The sequence below is a fragment of the Mytilus galloprovincialis genome, chromosome 7 (assembly GCF_965363235.1).
Source record: "Mytilus galloprovincialis chromosome 7, xbMytGall1.hap1.1, whole genome shotgun sequence".
NCBI lineage: Eukaryota > Metazoa > Mollusca > Bivalvia > Mytilida > Mytilidae > Mytilus > Mytilus galloprovincialis.
The window spans coordinates 66869652-66891025 of NC_134844.1; positions in this window are offsets into that span (position 1 = coordinate 66869652).

The window sequence follows — 21374 nt, forward strand, 5'->3', positions numbered from 1 at the left end:
GAAAATTGTGTGTCGATTTTTTTATCCAACTTTCCGCAAAATTAATTTGCACCTTATGATCGTTTACACGGAATTTTGATTCTTTCCGACAGGTTTTGATTTTCATTATCATATGTGCACACATTGCAAATGAAATCTCTTTAAAGTAGTGTATCTCATTTTGTTTTACATTTAATATATTTTAATAAATTTTATTCCAAAGTCTTGTATCGTTTGTTTTGTTAACTAGTATATGTTGTGTCTTAAACTTTTGTTTTTGTAGTTGGTTTTTGTTTTTGACTGGACGTTATCAGTTTATTTTCGACTCATGAGTTTGAATGTCCCTTTTAGTGGAGACTAAAGTCGAGTGTATCCTTAGTGATTATAAAATTGAAATTGTAGATGTAAATTTTACTATTCGTAATAGATATTGTTTTTAGAATACGGAAAAGCAGATATCAGTAAAACGTTATCTTATTGATAAAATTGTTAATACAAATGCTTCTGTATTTGATAGATTGATATTATCAGCATTTAAGATCACAGTTTAAAGTCTTTGTCATATCGTGGTAGCCACAACTTTGGTAATTGGTCTACTGTTTCCTCATAAAAATACCATTAAAGAAATATGTCATAAAAATATTTACAGAGGCGAAATGAATACTTACACATGTTAATGCATACTTAATTTTTAGCCAAGGCTCCACGTTGAAGGCCGTACATATACGGTATCTTACTAACTTCAATTTGAATACGATATCTCATAAAGTATACAAAATGGCGAAGTACATACTAACTTATTAAGATCTTTTATAAAATTAATTAGCTACATGTATCTAGAAATATGAAAAGGGCTTGCCATGTGACTTCATTGATCATGACGTTAGCATACCAAACTCATTTAAGAAAAGCAATGACATTTTGATACATGTAAGTACCTAAAGGAGGGGGTGCAAGATACCATAGGGACATTTAAACTAATAGATAAAATATTACAAACCCGTAAACAATCTAATTCGGTAGGTCACATTCGTGAAAAGGGAACTGGATCGTAGTTACGACAAAGGCATGTCTAGAACGTAACATTTTATAGCAACCCCTTTAATTGTATATAAATAACTTTAAAGATGCTTTTTATTGTAAAATTGTTGGCTGAGTCTGGGCACGAGTTGAGGTTTGTATATACACGTTATTATGTATCACCCTGCCTCCTTAAATCTTACGGACGCAATTACAAGTGTGTTGACTGTTATGGAATATCCGTTTCACAGATGATATCGGATACGTGTTCCTCTTATCGCTATAGTTAAGGTCACGTTATAAAATGGTAGGTTATGTAAGGTCAATATGTGTAACTAAACTGCACTATATATAAGTATGAATGAAAAGGTCAATGACCAAACAGGGATACAATGCTATGATATACTCAATATTAACGCAACAACCCAAGTTTCTATTGTTGAATGAACATGATAATATACATGTATACAATATTTCGAACCTTAATTTGATGAGTCACATTGTTATGAAAAAATAATAATTTATTTTAAGATTACTTGTGGAATATTTTATCACTCTTGACATAAAATCTTTTGTGTAAAGCAACGTTCTTAGACTTACCTAGTAGTTTTTTTATTGATCAATGTTCTTAGACTTACCTAGTAGGTTTTTTTTATTGATCAATGTTCTTAGACTTACCTAGTTGGTGTTTTTATTGATCTATGTTCTTAGACTTACCTAGTAGTTTTTTTTATTGATCAATATTTGTAGACTTACCTAGTAGGTTTTTTTTATTGATTTGACGTCAGTGCATTTGTATCTAATCCAAGCTAAGTAAATGTCGGAGGTTATACTATATGTCTTATTAAAATGCAACTCTCGTTTCAAAAATCAAATCAACAAATCAATCAAGTCAGTGGTATGATTCGGGTTTATATAGTTTAGGGGACGACGATTTGATATTCGGGGGGGGGGGGGGGGGGGGGGGGCAGGAGGATTTGTTTTGGATCGGTTATTTATTTTTGAAAGTTGAAAGGACAGGTTATTTATTTTCTACACTATATTTAAAATATTTGCAAAGCAACATACATGTTTTTGATTCACTAAATTTATACATGTATAGTCAAGTCATTATGTACCCTTTAATCAGAATTAATCATTATCCGCTGCAGAAATGAAACTTCTGAATTCCCAATATGCCATGTAAAAGTTACATGTATTGCATACATACATGGTATCATCTTTTGGCTGTTACTGGCATTTTTTAAAAGTATCGACAAACATTTCATTTGTTATAAATCATTTATAGTCAAGAAATCAACACACTTTTGTTTAAAAGTGTCCAACATTTTATTTCATCTGGCAGTTTATTCCAAAGTATTGATGAGCTATATGCAAACGATTTCTTCATTGAATTTGTGTTCGGTCGTACAACAGCTAAATTATTATTTGCCGATGACCTTAGATTTCTACTATGTAGGTTTACAATTGGACAACAGAGTCCCTTTAAGTAATCAGGTGCTTTATCGTTTAGAATTCTATGAACAAGTATAAGTTTATGATATGAAACTCTATATTTGAAATTCAACCATTTTAGCTCTTTAAAAAAATTAATACTAGGTGTTAGTATTGGTGCATAAAGAATAAATCTTGCAGCTCTTTTCTGCATTTTAAGATTGTTTTTAAAGGTTTCAGTGTTTTTTGTCTTATTGTTTTGCTTTTCTTGTTTTTCGATTCCTGGGTTTGTCTTTAATTTGTTGATTGATCGTCCTTCTTTATTCTCTTAGTGTTGCAATCTTTTTGTAGCTTAGCTTTTGTTTATCCTACATATTTGTCTTTTGATGTTGTCCCTAAAAACTAAACTCTTAAACTGTATCTATGCATTTTGTTTTGAGACCAAGATATTGTCAAAAAGTTATAAAACAGTACTTGCATTCATGTTATTTGTTCTATAGCTTCTCAGAGCCTTTAGAGGCTCCCAATCCTTGCTTAATTATTTTTTTTTTATCCTCGCTCCACTCGGCATAAAAATGTTTGACGATACTTTTATAAAATACCAGTTACATGCAGTCAAAAGATGATACCATGTATGTATGCAGTACATGTAACATTTACATGGCATATTGGGAATTGTAGTTAGCATGAATATTGCATTTACATAATATGTTAAAAACTGTAAGCTTTGTTATATTTGTACTGTTTGTTCTTCGTGAGGGCCTCGAGGTAGATTAGCGAAAGCTAATTGAGTCACCCTCTTTAAATGAAGTCATTACTTACTTACTTACTTAACTAATTAAAAATAAATAAATAAGAAACCTGACCACGAAAAAAAACCAGGGGTATGTCCGAGAACAGAACTTTCTACTTGCAACACACTCGCCGTGAAAACAATTTGTTTTTGAGACAAACTTCTGGTTATAATTTCCTACATGCCTCAATGTAGTTATTTCCCTGTAATACAATTGAGAAAGTTGTTACAGAGACTGGTAATGAAACCTATTTTCAGACATATAAATAATATCTATTCTTTAATAAGTAAAATAATTGGGAAGTGTTTCCTGAAAAAAAGTTTTGAAAAAGATGGATTTTATGAAGAATCTGGTCCCATCTCATACTTTTGAATAGCATATATAAAAACGGTTTGAAAGACCCGCTGAATTATTTATTTCAATAATTTGGACGTCAGATTATTTATTTTCAAATTACCACAGAACAAACCATTTATTTTTGTGATGTTCTAGGCTGAGTTATTTATTTTCAAAATCCTCCTGACCCCCGGATCGGGCCCCCTCTTAGACAGTCAGTGGGCCTCACTTATTACAATTTCTGGATCCGCCACTGGGAAACTCTCGTTTCATGTGTCACAGTGTTATACCTTGATCTTTGTTCATACCTTGATCTTTTCCTCAATATTGACGTAGATGGACGACTTCACACAAAAATCTATGATAAACGGGACGATTTCAACTTCCCAATTATCAATTTCCCATTTCTCAGCAGTAACATACCCTCTGCCCCTTCGTATGGTGTTTACATATCACAATTGATACGTTATTCACGTGCTTGTTCACACTATACGGACTTCATATACAGGAGTGTGCTCCTTACGCAGAAACTGCTCCAACAAAGTTATGAGGAGGACAGATTAAAATTGACACTCCGTAAATTTTATGGACACCATCACGAATTGGTTGATCCATATAATGTCTCTTTAACCAAACTAGCTAAGGACATTTTTACCACATGGTAGATTGTGGTTTGTCATTATGTCGTCTAATCTTTTAATTACCAAACGTGACTTATTCCCGATTGTGACCGTTTTGCTGAATGTGAATTCGCATTACTATAAGACGTGTTTCTGTACTTGTTTATCCCAAATTCATGTATTTAGTTTACATGTTTAATGTTATATTTGTAATTCTCATCAGATTTTGTCAAATGTGTTGACGTCTTCTTATTATATATTTAGGTATGACGTATAGAAAAATTAACCACCTCCTCTTTATTAATTATATTAAATTTTGTACGATTGTTTACGTTTGGGGTTGGATTCATAACAGACTGGACATATATATATTACAGTTAATTGCTATTGATGGGTATTGCTATATGCATTTTGTTTAAATGAATTATCAGTATTTGGTTCTAAATCAATCCTAGTTCTATCTCATTTTTGAATGATAGTTTTTCATATGTGACGTCATGCTGTTTCTAAATTTCATAAATTCAAATGTGGCATAACGTTTCTGCCTTTTCGCCATCGTATGTGACGTCACAATTTTTTTAATTACGTTGACGCTTGGACTGATTCGGATGTGTGTCTATTTTGTGATAAACTTGGGTTTAGTTTTCTGTAATTAGTTAATATTTCAGTTTCATTATGTATATCTCTTTCATATTCATTTGTTAACATTTACTGTTTGCAATAGCATTAAGTATTCTATATAATAAGGATGTTCTTATCCCGTGCATAAAAACAATGCCGTATTTGTCAAAACCTTTTCAACTTTTAATCTTCAGTGCTGTACAACTTTGTACCTTTTTCACGTTCGATCTTTTATATCTAGGCGTTATGTATTCAGGTTTAGTTTTCTGTAATTAGTTAATACTTTAGTTTCTTTGTGTATATCTCTTTCATATTCATTTGATAAAATTTACTGTTTGCAATAGCATGAATTGTTCTATAAATAAGAATGTTCTTATCCCGGGCATAAAAACAATGCCGTATTTTGCGAAACCTTTTCAACTTTTGATCTTCAGTGCTGTACAACTTTGTACCTTTTTCACTTTCGATCTTTTATATCTGGGCGTCACTGGTGAGTCTTGTGTGGGCAAGGCGCGTTTTTGGCGTATTGAATTTTAAACCTGATGCTTTTTGTTATCTATTAATCATGTTTTTCTGTGTCTAATATGTTCTCCTATTTATTTGTATTGTAGTCCTGTAATATTATGTTGTCATTTCAATGTTATGTTTAACTTTGCCATCAAAGTGCGAGGTTTGGCATGCCTTAAAACCAGGTTCAACCCACCACTTTTATTCCCCTTTAAAAGTGTCCTGTACCAAGTCAGGAAGATGGTCATTGTTATATATTGTTCGTTTCTCTTTGTGTTGGATTTTAACGTTGAGTCGTTTGTGTTTTCTCTTATTTTTGAGATATTGAGATAAGACGTGGCACGGTACTTGTCTATCCCAAATTCATGTATTTGGTTTTCATGTTACATTTGTTATTCTCGTGGTGTTTTGTCTGATGATTGGTCTGTTTCTGTGTGTGTTGCGTTTCGATGTTGTGTCGTTGTTCTCCTCTTATATTTAATGCGTTTCGCTCGGTTTTGGTTTGTTACCCCGATTTTGTTTTTTGTCCATGGATTTATGAGTTTTGAACAGCGGTATACTACTGTTGCCTTTATTTATCTCACATATACGTAGTGATGTCAGTGGTGATACCGTATGATTCTTGTATTATACCTGGTATTTACATTGGACGTTCTAATATTTAATCTTCACTAACTTGACCAAACTGCATTTCCCCGTCACCAACAACAATAATATAATACTGGGGAGTTGTTCCAGATATATTGCATTCCCTGTATATTTGTTAAAATTATACTCTTTGCTTAATATGATAAAATATTTAACATAAAATGTACCGGAATTAAAAACAAACCAATAAAAAAAAAGATAGATATTTATGCAGGTATTGTGTTCATTCTCCTCATGACTTTTTAATGAAAGGGACAGTAACTTATATCAAATGAAGAAAGAACTAGATGTTAACTTTCTTTTCAGATGATTTAAAAAATCCCGGACCAAGAAAATGAAATTATAATTAAATTTTATGTTTCTTTGTCTTGCTATTTTCGTACAGATTTATTAATTTTACGTATTAAAATAAAGTGTGTTTCATCTTCAAACTCAATTATATAACAATTTTCACTAATTCTATTTTATTTTTGAATCCTTTTATAGCTGCCCCTTTCTTTTGCATAGCAATGGTCACTTACTCTCATTTTACATACAATTTTCGATTTTCAAAACTATTTTTAAGAATGTACAATGTATTTGTATAATTCATATTTTGACTTAATTTTACTGTTATAAGGTCATTCCACTTTATTATCATTTTCATAAGTTGATATTTAATTTGATTTTTAAGAAAATATATTTTATGGTATGTGAAAATAAGAAGTCGAATTATTATACATAAAATAAATGCAAATTTTTTTTTTTTAATTTGAAATTTTAAAGTATTAACATACATGACATTATATTGATTTTTTTCCGATTGAAGAAAGTATGTTAAAAGTGATTGACATTAAGCTGACATCTTTGTTATTTACTAATCGAGAGCTTTAGAGAGAGAATTAATTAGCATTGCTTAATTAATAAAATTAAGAAGATGTGGTATAATTGCCAAGTAAACTACTCTAGCGTATATATTGGAAAAAACAGCAAGATAATATTGAAAATTTACTAACTTCAAATAGTCAACAGTTTTTGGAAAGAAATTGGCAAAATTGGTGTTGGTCAAGAAACATTTAAACGCATTCCGATGGAAGTGGTCAGAGAGGATGGTACAACAAGTAATGATATGACATATATATACTTCAAGTCTGGCAAGATAGTTTTCAGACTTTATTAAATCCGACGGGTAATAATAGTATAAGTGAAACACAAAACGAAATAAACGAAAGCGATGGGTCATATTTAAATGAACACATTAGCCTAGAGGAACTTATTCAAGCTATCCGATTTTTTAAAAACAACAAAGCGTCAGGAATCGACGAAATACCTGGAGAAGTATTGAAAAATCCAAAATTAGTGAAGTTTTATTAACTCTATTCAATAAATGTTTTGAGACTGGGATGGTGCCAAACATATGGAGTAAAACTATTATTAACCCGATTCCAAAGTCTTCTACTGCTGACAGCCGCGATCCATCGAATTACCGTGGTAAAGCCCTTGGCACCATATTATACAAAATTTACTGCAACATTCTAAATAATCGACTAGTATTTTGGGAAGAAGAAAATAGCGTTTTGAATGACGAACAGAACGGTTTTCGTAAGGGCCGTTTTCGTAAGGGCCGAAGCACGATTGGCCATATTTCAACACTGACTTCAATCATCGAGTGCAGAAAATTAAAACGAATAAAATTGAGAAAGGAAATGGTGAATATGTCAAAGCGACAACCACCCGACCATAGAGCAAACAACAGCCGAAGGCAACCAATGGGTCTTCAATGTAGCGAGAATTCCCGCACCCGTAGGTGTCCTTCAGCTGGCCCCTAAAATATGCATAATAGTACAGTGATAATGGACGTCATACTAAACTCCGAATTATACACAAGAAACTAAAAATTAAAATCATACAAGACTAACAAAGGCCAGAGGCTCCTGACTTGGGACAGGCGCAAAATTGCAGCGGGGTTAAACATGTTTATGAGATCTCAACCCTCCCCCTATACCTCTAGCCAATGTAGAAAAGTAAAAGAATAACAATACGCACATTAAAATTCAGTTCAAGAGAAGTCCGAGTCTGATGTCAAAAGATGTAACAAAAGAAAATAAATAAAATGACAATAATACATAAATAACAACAGACTACTAGCAGTTAACTGACATGCCAGCTCCAGACCTCAATTAAACTGATTGAAAGATTATGTCTTCATCATATGAATATCAGGTACAATCCCTCCCGTTAGGGGTTTAGTATCATACTATCATAAAATATACGAGAAGAACATAACCCGTGTCATCCCAACAACTGTTATTTTAGAAATAAATGTGTTTAGTTCCGATGCAAAGACCCTATCAGTGAATCAATGTTAAAGCCAAAATATGCAATCTTTAATGACCTGACAACAGTATCGTAACTATATCCCCTTTTAATAAGTCTATTTAAAGGTTTTGTTAGTTTCTGAGGAGAATACTGACATTTTTGTGCTTTATAAAGAATATTTCCATAAAATTTTGGATGTGAAATACCTGAACGTATAAGATGTCTGCATGTTGAGTTATATTTACGAATTATTTCCTTATACCGGTGATAAAATTTAGTAAATGTTTTGACCAGTTTGTGATATCGAAAACCCTGGTGTAATAATTTTTCAGTAATACATAAATTTCTCTCGCTAAAATCTAATACATTGTTACATACACGAGCGAATCGTACAAGTTGAGATATATAAACACCATAAGATGGTGACAAGGGAACGTCACCATCTAAAAATGGATAATTAACAATAGGAAATGAAAAATCATCTCTTTTATCATAAATTTTTGTATTAAGCTTCCCGTTTATGATATAGATATCAAGATCGAGGAAAGGGCAGTGGTCATTGTTATCATTAGCTTTATTTAAAGTAAGTTCTACAGGATAAATTTCTTTAGTATACATACTGAAGTCGTCATTATTTAGAGCCAATATATCATCCAAATATCTAAAAGTATTGTTAAATTTTTGTATCAAATGTTGTTTTGATGGGTCTTTGCTAATTTTAGTCATAAATTGTAACTCATAACAATACAAAAACAGGTCCGCAATAAGTGGTGCACAGTTAGTCCCCATTGGAATTCCAATAACTTGACGATATACGGAATCTCCAAAGCGAACAAAAATGTTATCAAGTAAAAATTCAAGTGCATAAATAGTATCAAAGCATGTCCAATTGACATAGTTCTTTTGTTTATTGCTACTAAAAAATGATCTAAAAGAGTTTGAACATATGTACTCGCATTCCGACTTTTTAAATGCCCAGTTAATTAGGGATGTGAATTTTTTCTTAATAAGAATATGAGGCAAAGTGGTATATAGGGTAGAAAAATCAAAACTTTGAACAGATTCAAAATTACCAATATATGCATGCAATTTATCAAGTACTTCCAACGAGTTTTTGACACTCCAAAAGTAATTAATTCCACTATTTTCAAAGGCCTTATTTGAACAATTTATTATCAGGTTTTTTATTGTACCAAGTGTACTAGTAAGTAAAACAGACAATTTAGTAGTTGAACAATGGCTGGAAGATGAAATAAATCTATATTTGTAAGGTTTTTTGTGCAGCTTCGGAAGCCAGTACATAGTTGGGACTTTCATTGTGTTTGGTTCTGCTTGTAAAGAAGTAGCTAAAAGTTTATGTTTGTTACAGATGTCGTTTTCTGAAAATGAAGTCAGTTGGAATGTTGGTGAATTCGTGATTTCCTTTTGCAGAACCTCTATATAAAATTTACGTCAAACAATAATGATATTATTAGCTGCTTTATCAGCCGGGACAAAAACAAATTCCTTGGCTAGTTCTGTTAGTTTATTTTTGATACGCGAAATAGGCTTTTTATAGTTTTTGTTGAGGGTAAAATGTTCTTTAAAATGTTGTATTCGAATATCAACTATCTTCATTACTGAATTAAAAAAAGAGTCCAAAGATTTTTTGTCAGCTTTTTCCCGTTTGTCTACGTACGCCGCGTTTATAGACTTTAAGAAAGCATATGATTCTATCAACAGGCAACTTTTATTCACTAAATTAAAAGACCTTGTTATAAACGGGACTATGTTAAACGCTCTACGATCTTTTTACAGTGATGTTCGAAACTGAGTGCGTGTAAATGGATTTTCTACAGACTGGTTTTCAGTAAATTGCGGATTAAAACAATGATGTTTATTATCTCCCTTGATGTTCAATTTCTATATTAACGATTTCGTAAACTTAGTCAAAACTCTTCATGTTGGAGAAACAATTGGAATTATGTTATATGCAGATGATATGGTTCTTCTAGCTAGTTCCCCTCAGGACCTTCAGGTACTCTTAAACATTAAATTTCTTTCTTCTTGGTGTGCTAATAATCATATGATTGTAAACGCTGAAACTCTAAAGTCATACATTTCAGGCCGTTATCCATTGACAGAACTGAGTTTTGTTTTAAATGTGGTGACCTTTCAATTTCAACAGTGGAAACATATACGTATCTAGGATTAGTTTTTACGGAACATTTAGATTACAACCGCATGGCCAGTAATGTTGCGAAATCTGCGAATAGAGCACTTGGATTAGTAATAGCAAGGTTTAAAACGTGTGGTGCACTACCGTATAACAGTTACACAAAACTATATGATACAATGGTTTGGAGTGTTATTAACTATGGTGTTTCAATCTGGGGTACAAAACATTTCCCGTGTATTGCTGCTGTACAAAATCGAGCAGCTCGTTTCTTTATGTGTGTAGGACGATATACGCCCAATACAGCCGTACATGGGGATATTGGTTGGACTCCGGTTATAGTAAAACAATGTAAATCTATGCTAAATCAGTGGAATAGACTTCGAAATTTTGATAGTGGACGGTTGAATAAAAGGGTCTTTGTATGGGCTGACAATCAAGCCTTTTCAAACTTCAAAAACTGGAATTTCAAAATAAGAGACAAATTTCAAACGTGTGGAATTTTAGAGCGTTACAATATACATGATGAAAACCTACAATTTTGAGAAATCAAAGACACTATTTGTCATTCTGTTTTAAACAAATATATTTCCAAATGGCATGAAGATTTAAACAGAATTGGCGCTATTAGAGGAAACGGACAAAACAAGCTACGAATCTACAGACAGTTTAAAAACACTTTTGAGACTGAGGCATACCTTAAAGTGAACATGCCAACATCGTATAGAAGTGCTTACGCCAAGTTTGGGTGTGAAGTAGCGCCAATCCGCGTCGAGACGGGGAGATACGAGAATTTAAGATTGATAGAACGAACTTGTTTTTGCTATCCTGACTCCATTGAAAACGAAGAACATTTGTGTTTTACGGCGTTTCGTTTAGTATAGCGGGAAAATTGACAGGTACGGGTCGTATGAATATATAATAGGGTCACACTTAGTGACCAATGGGTATACTTTCTGGTAGTAAAGCATAGGGTCACTTTCTAGCTGTCGTGCAACGAGTGAACACTTAACTTAAGATGGACGCCGAAATTCGATCCGAAATACAAAATGAATTTCAAGCTGCATTTCAGACCACCCAAAGAACAATATTGGATAGGATGACCACCCTTCTAGATAACCGCCTAGAATGTTTCAACAAAAATTTCCAGTCTACTCAAAAAGCGTTAGCGGAATCCCAATTGGCAAAGCTAGACGAGACGTTACAAGTTCAAGAAAAGGGGGAACGAGGAACAACACAAACATAACAGTAAAGTTTGGTGAAGTTCAAGGAAGCTAACAGTGAACTAAATCAGGAACATCTCACAAAGGACAATATCGAGTCGGCCAAGGACAAGATAACAGAAGGTATGAGTTTAATTAGAGACAGACAAAAGTTAATAAAGCTATCTGACTCATCAGAAGCAGGTTGGCGAGTTGTTGCAGAATATACCGCTAATCCGTTAGCTGAAAATTCAGAGGACGAAAAACGAATGTACAAAGCACAAACAAGAGCGGAGGCGAAAATAAAGAACGAAAAGTTAAAAAGGAAACCAGCTTCTATTTCACCAGCTCCGTACACTATTCCCACAAGAACATCCCATATCGACAGACCAGGGAAATGTTTTAACTGCAACAAGACGGGTCACTGGAGAAGAGAATGTCCAGAGGTGACAAGAAATGCAAGTCAGAGTCGACCAAGTGATAAGATAAGTACTGTTTTTCTGTTTGATATTAATGACAGTAATAGTAGATATATATACAACAAAAATGCTCTGAGACAACCCCTTTGTTATGAAATGAACAACCAAAAACAATGAAATTGACATCTCAAATGTAAACATTACATCGCCGGCAGGTAGATTGAGAACTCACATTACAAAATGGTTATCAATAGGCACAAATGAATATATTTTAGATGTTATAAAAAACGGATATAAAATACCGTTCATGGTAATACCAGGTAAGGTAGCAATACACAGTTAGGAGTTTAGTTTCGCATTTTGGCCCCTGTGGATTTTTCAAATAGGAAAGTTATTGTGTAATAAAATTCATTTTTAGACAGCTGAGTACTAATTTAGCCTTCAAAGATGGTTTATAAGAGCATCAAGATTGTTTTTAACATGTTTTATGGGCTATTTTCTGTTTGACAATCCGTATTTTCGTAGCTTGACCGGCCATTGGTCCAGAAATTAATGTAATGTTTACAAACACTTTTTTTCTACACGAAGTTTTTGACGCAATTTTACAAAAAAATGAGATGAAAGACATACGATTTTCATTGGATATACTGAATGATATATGTACACAGTTTCAGAAAAGGTATTACTTCAAGCGATTGAAATTCTACTTTTAGCCAAATTTTGGGGAAATATGTGACATCTTTTCCCCCTTTTTGCAATATTTTATAGCAAATAAGTGCAGATTGTTGCCATGGATACACCCACAAGAAATTATATTTTACCATTTTATATACTGGATATAAAATCTATGGAAGATTCTGATTACATACATATGCACATATATGACACAAACAGTAAGCTTAGTATTGCAAGAAAGCAATGAAAAGGGGATGGTAACATTTATGAGGGCAAATTTAAATATTTTTTCCTAACTGTTTATTGCTACCTTGAAAACAATAGGTCAGCGAAGGATAATCCTCAATTTGTTTTAGGGGAAATAAACAAGTTATTACAGAAAAAATGCATAACCGAGGTTTATTATATTCCACATGTCGTTACTCCTTTAACAGTGGCAGGAAATAAAAAAGATAAACTTCGATTAGTTCTTGATGCAAGGCACATTAATCCGCATCTTTTCAGATTTCGTTATAAATATGAAGATGCTACATGTAGCACAGCTCGACAAATCTTCAATAAAGGTGACTTCTGTTTTTCATATGATTTGAAAAGTGCCTATCATCACGTGGAAATTTGTTTTTCAGATAGAACATATTTAGGTTTTAAGTGGGAAAATAAATACTACGTGTTTAATGTATTACCTTTTGGTCTGTCAACAAGTGGATTCATTTTTTTCCAAAGTCATGAGAGAAATTGTTAAGTATTGGAGAAACGACGGTTTGAAAATAGTAATGTATCTAGATGATGGTCTAGGTGGAGGTAAAACCTATTCTGAATGTTGGAAAGCAAGTAAAAAGATCAAGTCTGATCTTGAAAGTTTTGGTTTTGTCATAGCACACGAAAAATGTATTTGGAAACCGGCACAAAAATTTACGTGGCTCGATTTTGATTGGAATTTGATTGATGGTTTAATAAAATTAAGTGGAAAAAGAGTAGAAAAATTGAAGGACTGCTTAAACAGTTTGTTTTTGTAAATAGGATGCAATATGAACGTTTTGGTGAAAGTTCGATTTTTAGCTTCTATTGTAGGTCAAATTATTTCTGCACAAGCAGTTATTGGGGATGAAGTTCGTTTGAGAACTCGGTTTTCATATGATTGCATATTAGCAAAAGCCAGTTGGAATTCTTTGGTGGTATTGAATAGGGAGGCAACTGCCGAGTTTGAGTTTTGGTTAAAAAATATAGACAAGCTCAATGAAAAGGGTTCTGAACTTAGTCAGTTGACGAAAGTTACATCTGAAAATGTGCAGATGTTTTGTGATGCCTCGGATGTAGGCTATGGTGGTCATTTGACCTTTGATTCGACAGACCAATCAGATGAACCAAATATGTTTGGTAGTTGGTCCATTTCTGAAACGAAACAGAGTTCAACTTGGAGAGAGTTAGAGGCGGTAGACAGAGTTTTTAAATAGAGTTTTTAAGAACTCTGTCAGTAGGATAGAGGGAAAATCTGTTAAAATATACACAGATAACAAAAATGTATCGCACATCTTTAAAGTAGGAAGTAAAAAACCCTATTTACAAGAAAAAGCTATGTCTGTACATGATACATGTGGTAAATATTCAATTGACATTTCATGTGACTGGATTCCTAGAGAATCGAATAATATAGCTGATAAATTAAGTAGACAGTCAGATTGTGATGACTGGGGTATCCAGTCATGGGTTTTTGAATATTTAAATGATTTATGGGGTATTTTCACATGTGACCGTTTTGCATGCGATTACAACACAAAATGCAAAATGTTTAATTCTAAGTTTTACTGTAAAGGTACATCGAGTATAGATGCCTTTAAACAGAACTGGACAAATGAAAACAATTGGTTAGTTCCTCCTCCTTCACTAATTACAAAGGTTATTAACAAATTGACAGTAGAACGTTGTGAAGGTACTTTAGTTGTACCGGAGTGGAGGTCAGCACCGTACTGGTGTATGTTAACACAAGACGTAAAATTTCTAAATTTTGTAATTGATTACAAATATTTACATGGATATAATTTGATTAAGAAAGGTAGAGGCCAAAATGGTTTATTTGGCAAACAATCAAACAAAATTAGACTTGTTGCTTTGAGAATAAAATTTTGATTTGTTATTTTTATATTTACAATAGGTTTAAAGATTAATGACCATGTAGAGGCAGCTGTTTTGGAGAGTGGAGTTACAACAGACAGTCCTTTATATCAGCTATACCCTAAGATGTGCAAGTTACTGCTAGGAAGCAGAAGTGACAATACTATTAAATCTTATTTTTATGCATTTAGACGTTGGGAACATGACGGGCTGTCGGCAAACTAAGATTATGTGTGCAGTTGTTTATATTTGCCACGAGTATGAAGTTAATACGTACTTTTATTTTGCCCACTGTATGATGATATTAGGGACAGTTGTTTTAATACTTTAAATATTGATGGTTTTGATAATTTTTCTAGTCAAGATAAGCTATCTGTGATTCTAGGTGGTGTAAACAATATCCGTTTGTGTGCCAAAACCTGCAGAGACATTTCAGATAGGAGACGTATATTTTTATATACATGTACTAGATAGTTTTATATTTGCTTGTGTTTTTTTTTAATATATTATTTTTTTAATGTTTTAAGCGGTGTGAAATTTGTTTTCTAATGTGTAAATAATCTTCTCTCATAATTCTATATGAATGGCTTTTACATATGTGTAATTTGTTTTAATCTATGTGTTATGTATTGCTTTGTAAAAGGTGAGACGTTAATAAAATATTGTATTGTATTGTATAAATACTCTCCACAAGAGACCAAATGCAACAGAAATTAACAGCTATATAAAGTTCACCGTACGGCCTTCAATAATGAACAAAGCTTATACGGAATAGTCAGAAGGCCCCGAAATGACAAATGTAAAACATTTAAACGAGAAAACTAACTTCCTGATTTATGTACAAAAGTGAACATAACATGTCAATAGTTGTCAATTAACAAGCTTGAAAATACTATCCATTCTCTTACAGATAGTTTTTTTTTTGTCTTTTGTCTTTTTTGTTAGTAGTTGTGCATACTTATGATGATTGGAATTTGTAACTCTATTTCCAACTCATTTATAGCTCCTATTTTGATCATTTATACCAAAAAGCCAGGTAAGCGAGATGTTTAACGCACATTAACATGTTTGCCGTTGCCACTATTGTACACGCCAGTCTAAAGATTAAGAGCCTGGTACATGTATTTGAATTGTTTTACGTATTGTATTGCCTCCTATTACAGCTAATTATACGGTATGTGTTCTGCTCATTTGTGAATGCTTGGAAATTTGGAAATCGTACAACATTTATTACAAATAAATTGAAAAAAAATGATGAAATGTTGTCCATTTAAATCATGATCAATATGCGTAAACGTTTATCATGTTTATGGATGTTGTTATGTTGCTCATGTAAGAAAAGTTAAACGATTTTCTCGCATTAACCCCTTTTTCTTAATATATTAAATTCTGAACTCTTTTTGTGTGCATTATACCTGCAATCTACGAAGAAACCCAGTCTAATTAAAAACCGATCTCTCATCGCTCCCGTTTTCTGATATGTCGCGTGATTAAAAACCGATCTCTCATCGCTCCCATTTTCTGATATGTCGCGTGGGAAATCTAACGAAACCCGCTTTGAGGTCACATGTGAGTGAACTGGAAGTTATGAATTTATAATGATATGCAAATGTGTTGACGACCTATTAATAAGCCAATCAAAAAAGTTTAAGAATTATTTGGACTGACGATTTCCTCGTAAATAAAATGAGTTACATCCCTTTACCTTACGATAAACTTTCATGATCGTGGAAGAAACATTTTCATTGGTCGAAAAAGACACACCTACTAGGTCACTCACATGTGACCTCAAAGCGGGTTTCGTTAGATCTCCCACGAGACATATCAGAAAACGGGAGCGATGAGAGATCGGTTTTTAATTAGATTGGAAGAAACCATACTCGGTTTTTTTTACATATCGTTTTGATATATAATTGCAAATCCTAAATGGTTTTTTTCTCTTTTTTTTCAAAGTTTACATGGATGGACTTAAACACTTTTCAACTGATATTTTATAGTTTGTTCTTATATTGTACTGTTACACAACTGGCCCAGCAGTTGTTGAGGGGGGGGGGGGGACTTTAAACTAGTTTAATCCCGCAACATTTTGCAGGTGTCTGTCCCAATTCAGGAGCCTGTAATTCAGTGGTTGTCGTTTGTGGTTGTATACTAGTATCAAATGTTTTTTTTTTTTAGTTTTTCTAATGAAAAAAATCTCCACAAGAGACCAAAGACACAGAAGTTAACCGCTATGGGTCACCTTACGGCTTTCAACAATGATCAAAGCCCATACCGCATAGCCAGTTATAAAAAGCCCAGGAAATCACAAAATTAATGTAAAACAATGCAGATTAGAAAACTGAGGATACAATATCTATATTTCATCGAGAATGCTTTGTAATAAACAAAAGACATTCGAAATATTTCTTTATTAATATCAATTTGCTCAGTTCTGTAATCATCTAGAAAATGATGTTTTACCGTTTGTATAACTGTTGAGATAACTCGACCCCTCGTGTGAAGAGTGTATACGAACATAAACACTATCGCCCTTCGATGCATGTGCAACAACGGTACCGCTTACTGTACCATCGGTATTGATGTTGCGAAGGTAAAGTAATCCATAAACAGAATTATTAATCATTAACTCAGTTGAATGTCTTGCAGAATACAATCTAACGACCCACACAAATACGTAAATTCCAGTCTTTGGACAGGTAAACACGCCTGTATGACTGTTATATCCACTTCACTGTCATGACAAAACTGAATTTGTCTATAAAAATGAATTTTGTCATCTCAAAATTGAAGTTCTCATAAAACAAGTCTGTATCACATAGTTTTGTAAGACAAAAATGATTTTGTAATGACAGAAATGAATTTTGTACAAAACCACAGGAGTCCCATTCGGCGCCCCGTACTGGTTTGTTTTTGCTTCATCAAAAATAAGTCAACGACCAACTCCCGGGTTTCTTAATATTTTTGACATGAAGGCGTAAAATGCAATTACTGTCGATTCCGTAGTTTCTTTACTGTTTTTTTTTATCAAGATAATTTACAGTGACATCATACTGACTTGAAATTCAGTTGGACGGCAAACGCCTGAATCTGACAGATAAAGGTCATTCTATCGACACAAGAAATACCCGTATGTAAAATGTTTACGCCCACAAACAGCATTATATATATTTTTACTACGGCATCTCTGTAGTAAATTAAAACATTAAATTAACTAAAACATAGAAAAGTAAGGGAATAAAACAAATTGGAAGATATATGTGCACATGACTGGTTATGCATGATACGCTGGCAATGTGCGCAATGTCCTTTATTCCAAGATTGCAAATTAGTTTGTTGCCTACGTCAAAATGGCGGATTTCAATGTTTACATTTTTTCATCAAAGTAATAGTTGACACAGTTTCGTATCCAATCATTTTTTAGCAATTTTATTATTGATTTTTAAAGATCATCCAATCAAATTTACCGTTATAAAGTGGCTACACGTTACCAGCAATCGTTACAAAGTAGCCATGTGTTTTGTGGGGATACCTTGGGAATGTTGTGTATTCAAAATTTACGGTAAAAAATCAATGTTATCTTCATTTATTTTTCCATGCATACACAATTCATTACTGCAAATGCATTATTTATAGAACTTATAAGGTAACCAGACATATTTAACTGTCTGCTTTAGCAAAAATTCGTGTAAATAAGCCTGATGGGTCGTTTTGAATTCAAGCACAGCAGAGAAACACGTGGTAGATTGTTGATGTTTGTTTACCTAAATTGCACGCTGTTGTTATAAATACCATTATCGTGTTATACTTTCAAGAGTTTTTTAGTACATCTTGCCTAAGAAATACGTCTAGCTAGGTCTAGGGACTTCCTTTACTAGGTCTTTAAAAAATGAGACTGTAATGATGTTTACAAAACACCATATTTACATACAGCATTTTTTATTGCATTTGATATATTTCATATACATATACATGTACAATGCATGTACATGAAGAACAATAGAGTAAATGACCATACATGGGTTTAATTCCCACCCTAGGTATTAATTTTGATACTCATTATAGCTTCGAACAAATAGGGCAGATTGTAATTGACCATAATGTAGTGTCTAAAATGCTGATTGATGGGCCAAGTCCTCAACATCCTTTTTTTCTAAGTAAAAATGTATACAGCAGACCCTCTAAGGATTAGTAAGGGAATACCAGTGTCTAAGTCCTGTCTTTTTTGTCTCTGTTATTTCCTTATTTATATTATTATTTTTTATATTCTCTTGTACATGTAGTAAGACAAAAGCTAGTATTACTCTTTTCCCCTCATTTGGTTGAAAAACAATGAAATGTATTCATTGTTGATGTCTGTAAAGTGACTTATAATTTAACTGCTAATAGACACTTGGACTCTGGTTGATAGTTTCTAGACTGTAATCTCATTGGCAATTATACCATATTTAAATTTCAGTGTCCCCTTTATAACTTTTTAAGAAAAGAATTTTATGATATTTTAATATTATAGGTTGTAAAATTTTTGAAAAGTTAAGCACAAGTGCCAAATTTAATTGGCTTTTCATTCAAGAAAAGCTAGAGGTATTGAAAAGTGTTGCAATTTATATTAATAAATGTTTTGAACTGAGAAAAATATCAATATAGTACAGATATTGTTTTATTTAAGACCTTGGGAATATTTGCCTGTTAATAATAGATAATTGTTATGCATTTTTGTCTAATATAGGTATGGCTCTGATCTGGCTGTAGTTTAAAATCTAAGAATTGAGATTGTTATATTCATATTAATATGATTTATAACAACATTATTGTGTCAATTATAAAAATCATTGTAATAAATTACTTTGCTTTTCATGGGCCCTTTTATTGGAATAAAAAAATCTTATCTTATCTTATACCACATCTCTTTATTTTAGTACTAACAGGTTAACTTAAGTATTTAAAGTACATGCAAGTGAGATGTTGACAAGCTATAAAAGTCATGACTGTAAATTCAGATAATATCATGAGGTTTTTATTAAAGTAAATAATGCGATTAAGTTGATTATCTCAATAAAAAAGAACTCGCATTCTGATTTGAGACTATGAGATTATTTCTGATATCAGAATAATAAATATCTCATTGTTGTCCATACTTTAAAAAATTTCTGAACATACTGTATTTAAGCCAGTTTTGTTTTTGTCTGAGACTACTATAACATGGGCAGTGACCAATCTTTTTGTTATACATTGAATAAGTCTCAGGTTTTTGATTTTGTAGTTCAATTCACTAGTCTCGAAACTAAGCGAGATATGCACAGAAGTGATATATATGTATTATAAATATAGAAAATTCAATATTTTAATCAACAACAAAAAATAAAAAATAAATAATATCTGTATCATATACCCAAGCGCCTGTGGTTCGATTGACTATGCATTTTAGAGGGGGTAAATATGAATTTGGATTAAATTTGAAGATGATTCAGTATATGCTATGACATAATATCACTCTTTTATTTCAACAAAGTCTTTTTTACTGGTCAGCTTAGCTTATTATTCAATCATTAATTTAATTGAAAGGACACAACAGTTGTTTGCAGGACTTTTGAATTCAAATATAAGTAAAAAAAAGTACAGCAAATCTTAAAATAATACATATAATAGGAATTATGAGAACTGCATGATATTAGATTGCATTACAGCTTTTTGTTTAGTTATCTTTGTGTTGATTATTTTATTTTAACCCAATTCTGGATCTTTGGATGTTCAGATTTTTTTCTCTTGATTAAGGCTAGCAACATAACCTGTACATCTTCTATAGTTTCAAATGCGGGGTGGATCCAGCCAATTTAAACAGGGTTTGGGTATTCTCAACCAAAGATAAAGGTGGGTAGGGTTCCAACTATATGCTCCCATTCAAAAGCATTAATCTTCCATAAAAAGTGAAGATTCCAATCTCCAGACTCCTGGGACCCCCACTGTATCTTAAAGCAGGAATAATATAACAAAAATTATACATGTACTTCTGTCCATTGCAAATAACTTTTTTTTTCATTCAATGTTTCATTTATGGGTAGACTTTACATAGATAAATTCAGCCGTATAAGAAAAAGCAAAATGAGAATGTTAAATTTGATGTATGCCTTTTTGTGCTACTTTGTTACATTTGTTGTTTATGTAGTGATGTTAAGATGATAACACAATATTGACTGTTGTACCCTATTTTTGACATTTTTACTCTTTGAGTATGTTTGTTTTGTTCATGCATCGTTGACAATGTAATGGAATTTGATGCGACTGTCATACAAGTGAGAGGTTTAGCTAGCTATAAAACCAGGTTCAATCCACCATTTTCTACATTAGAAAATGCCTGTACCAAGTCAGGAATATGACAGTTGTTATCCATTCGTTTGATGTGTTTGGACTTTTTTTTTGCCTTTTGATTTTTGATTTTCCTTTTTGAATTTTCCTCGGAGTTCAGTATTTTTGTGTTTTTACTTTTTTTTTTATATTTAATGTTAACAATTTTGAAGCATGCAAAAAAATGACTACATCTCCTTTCTACCATATTC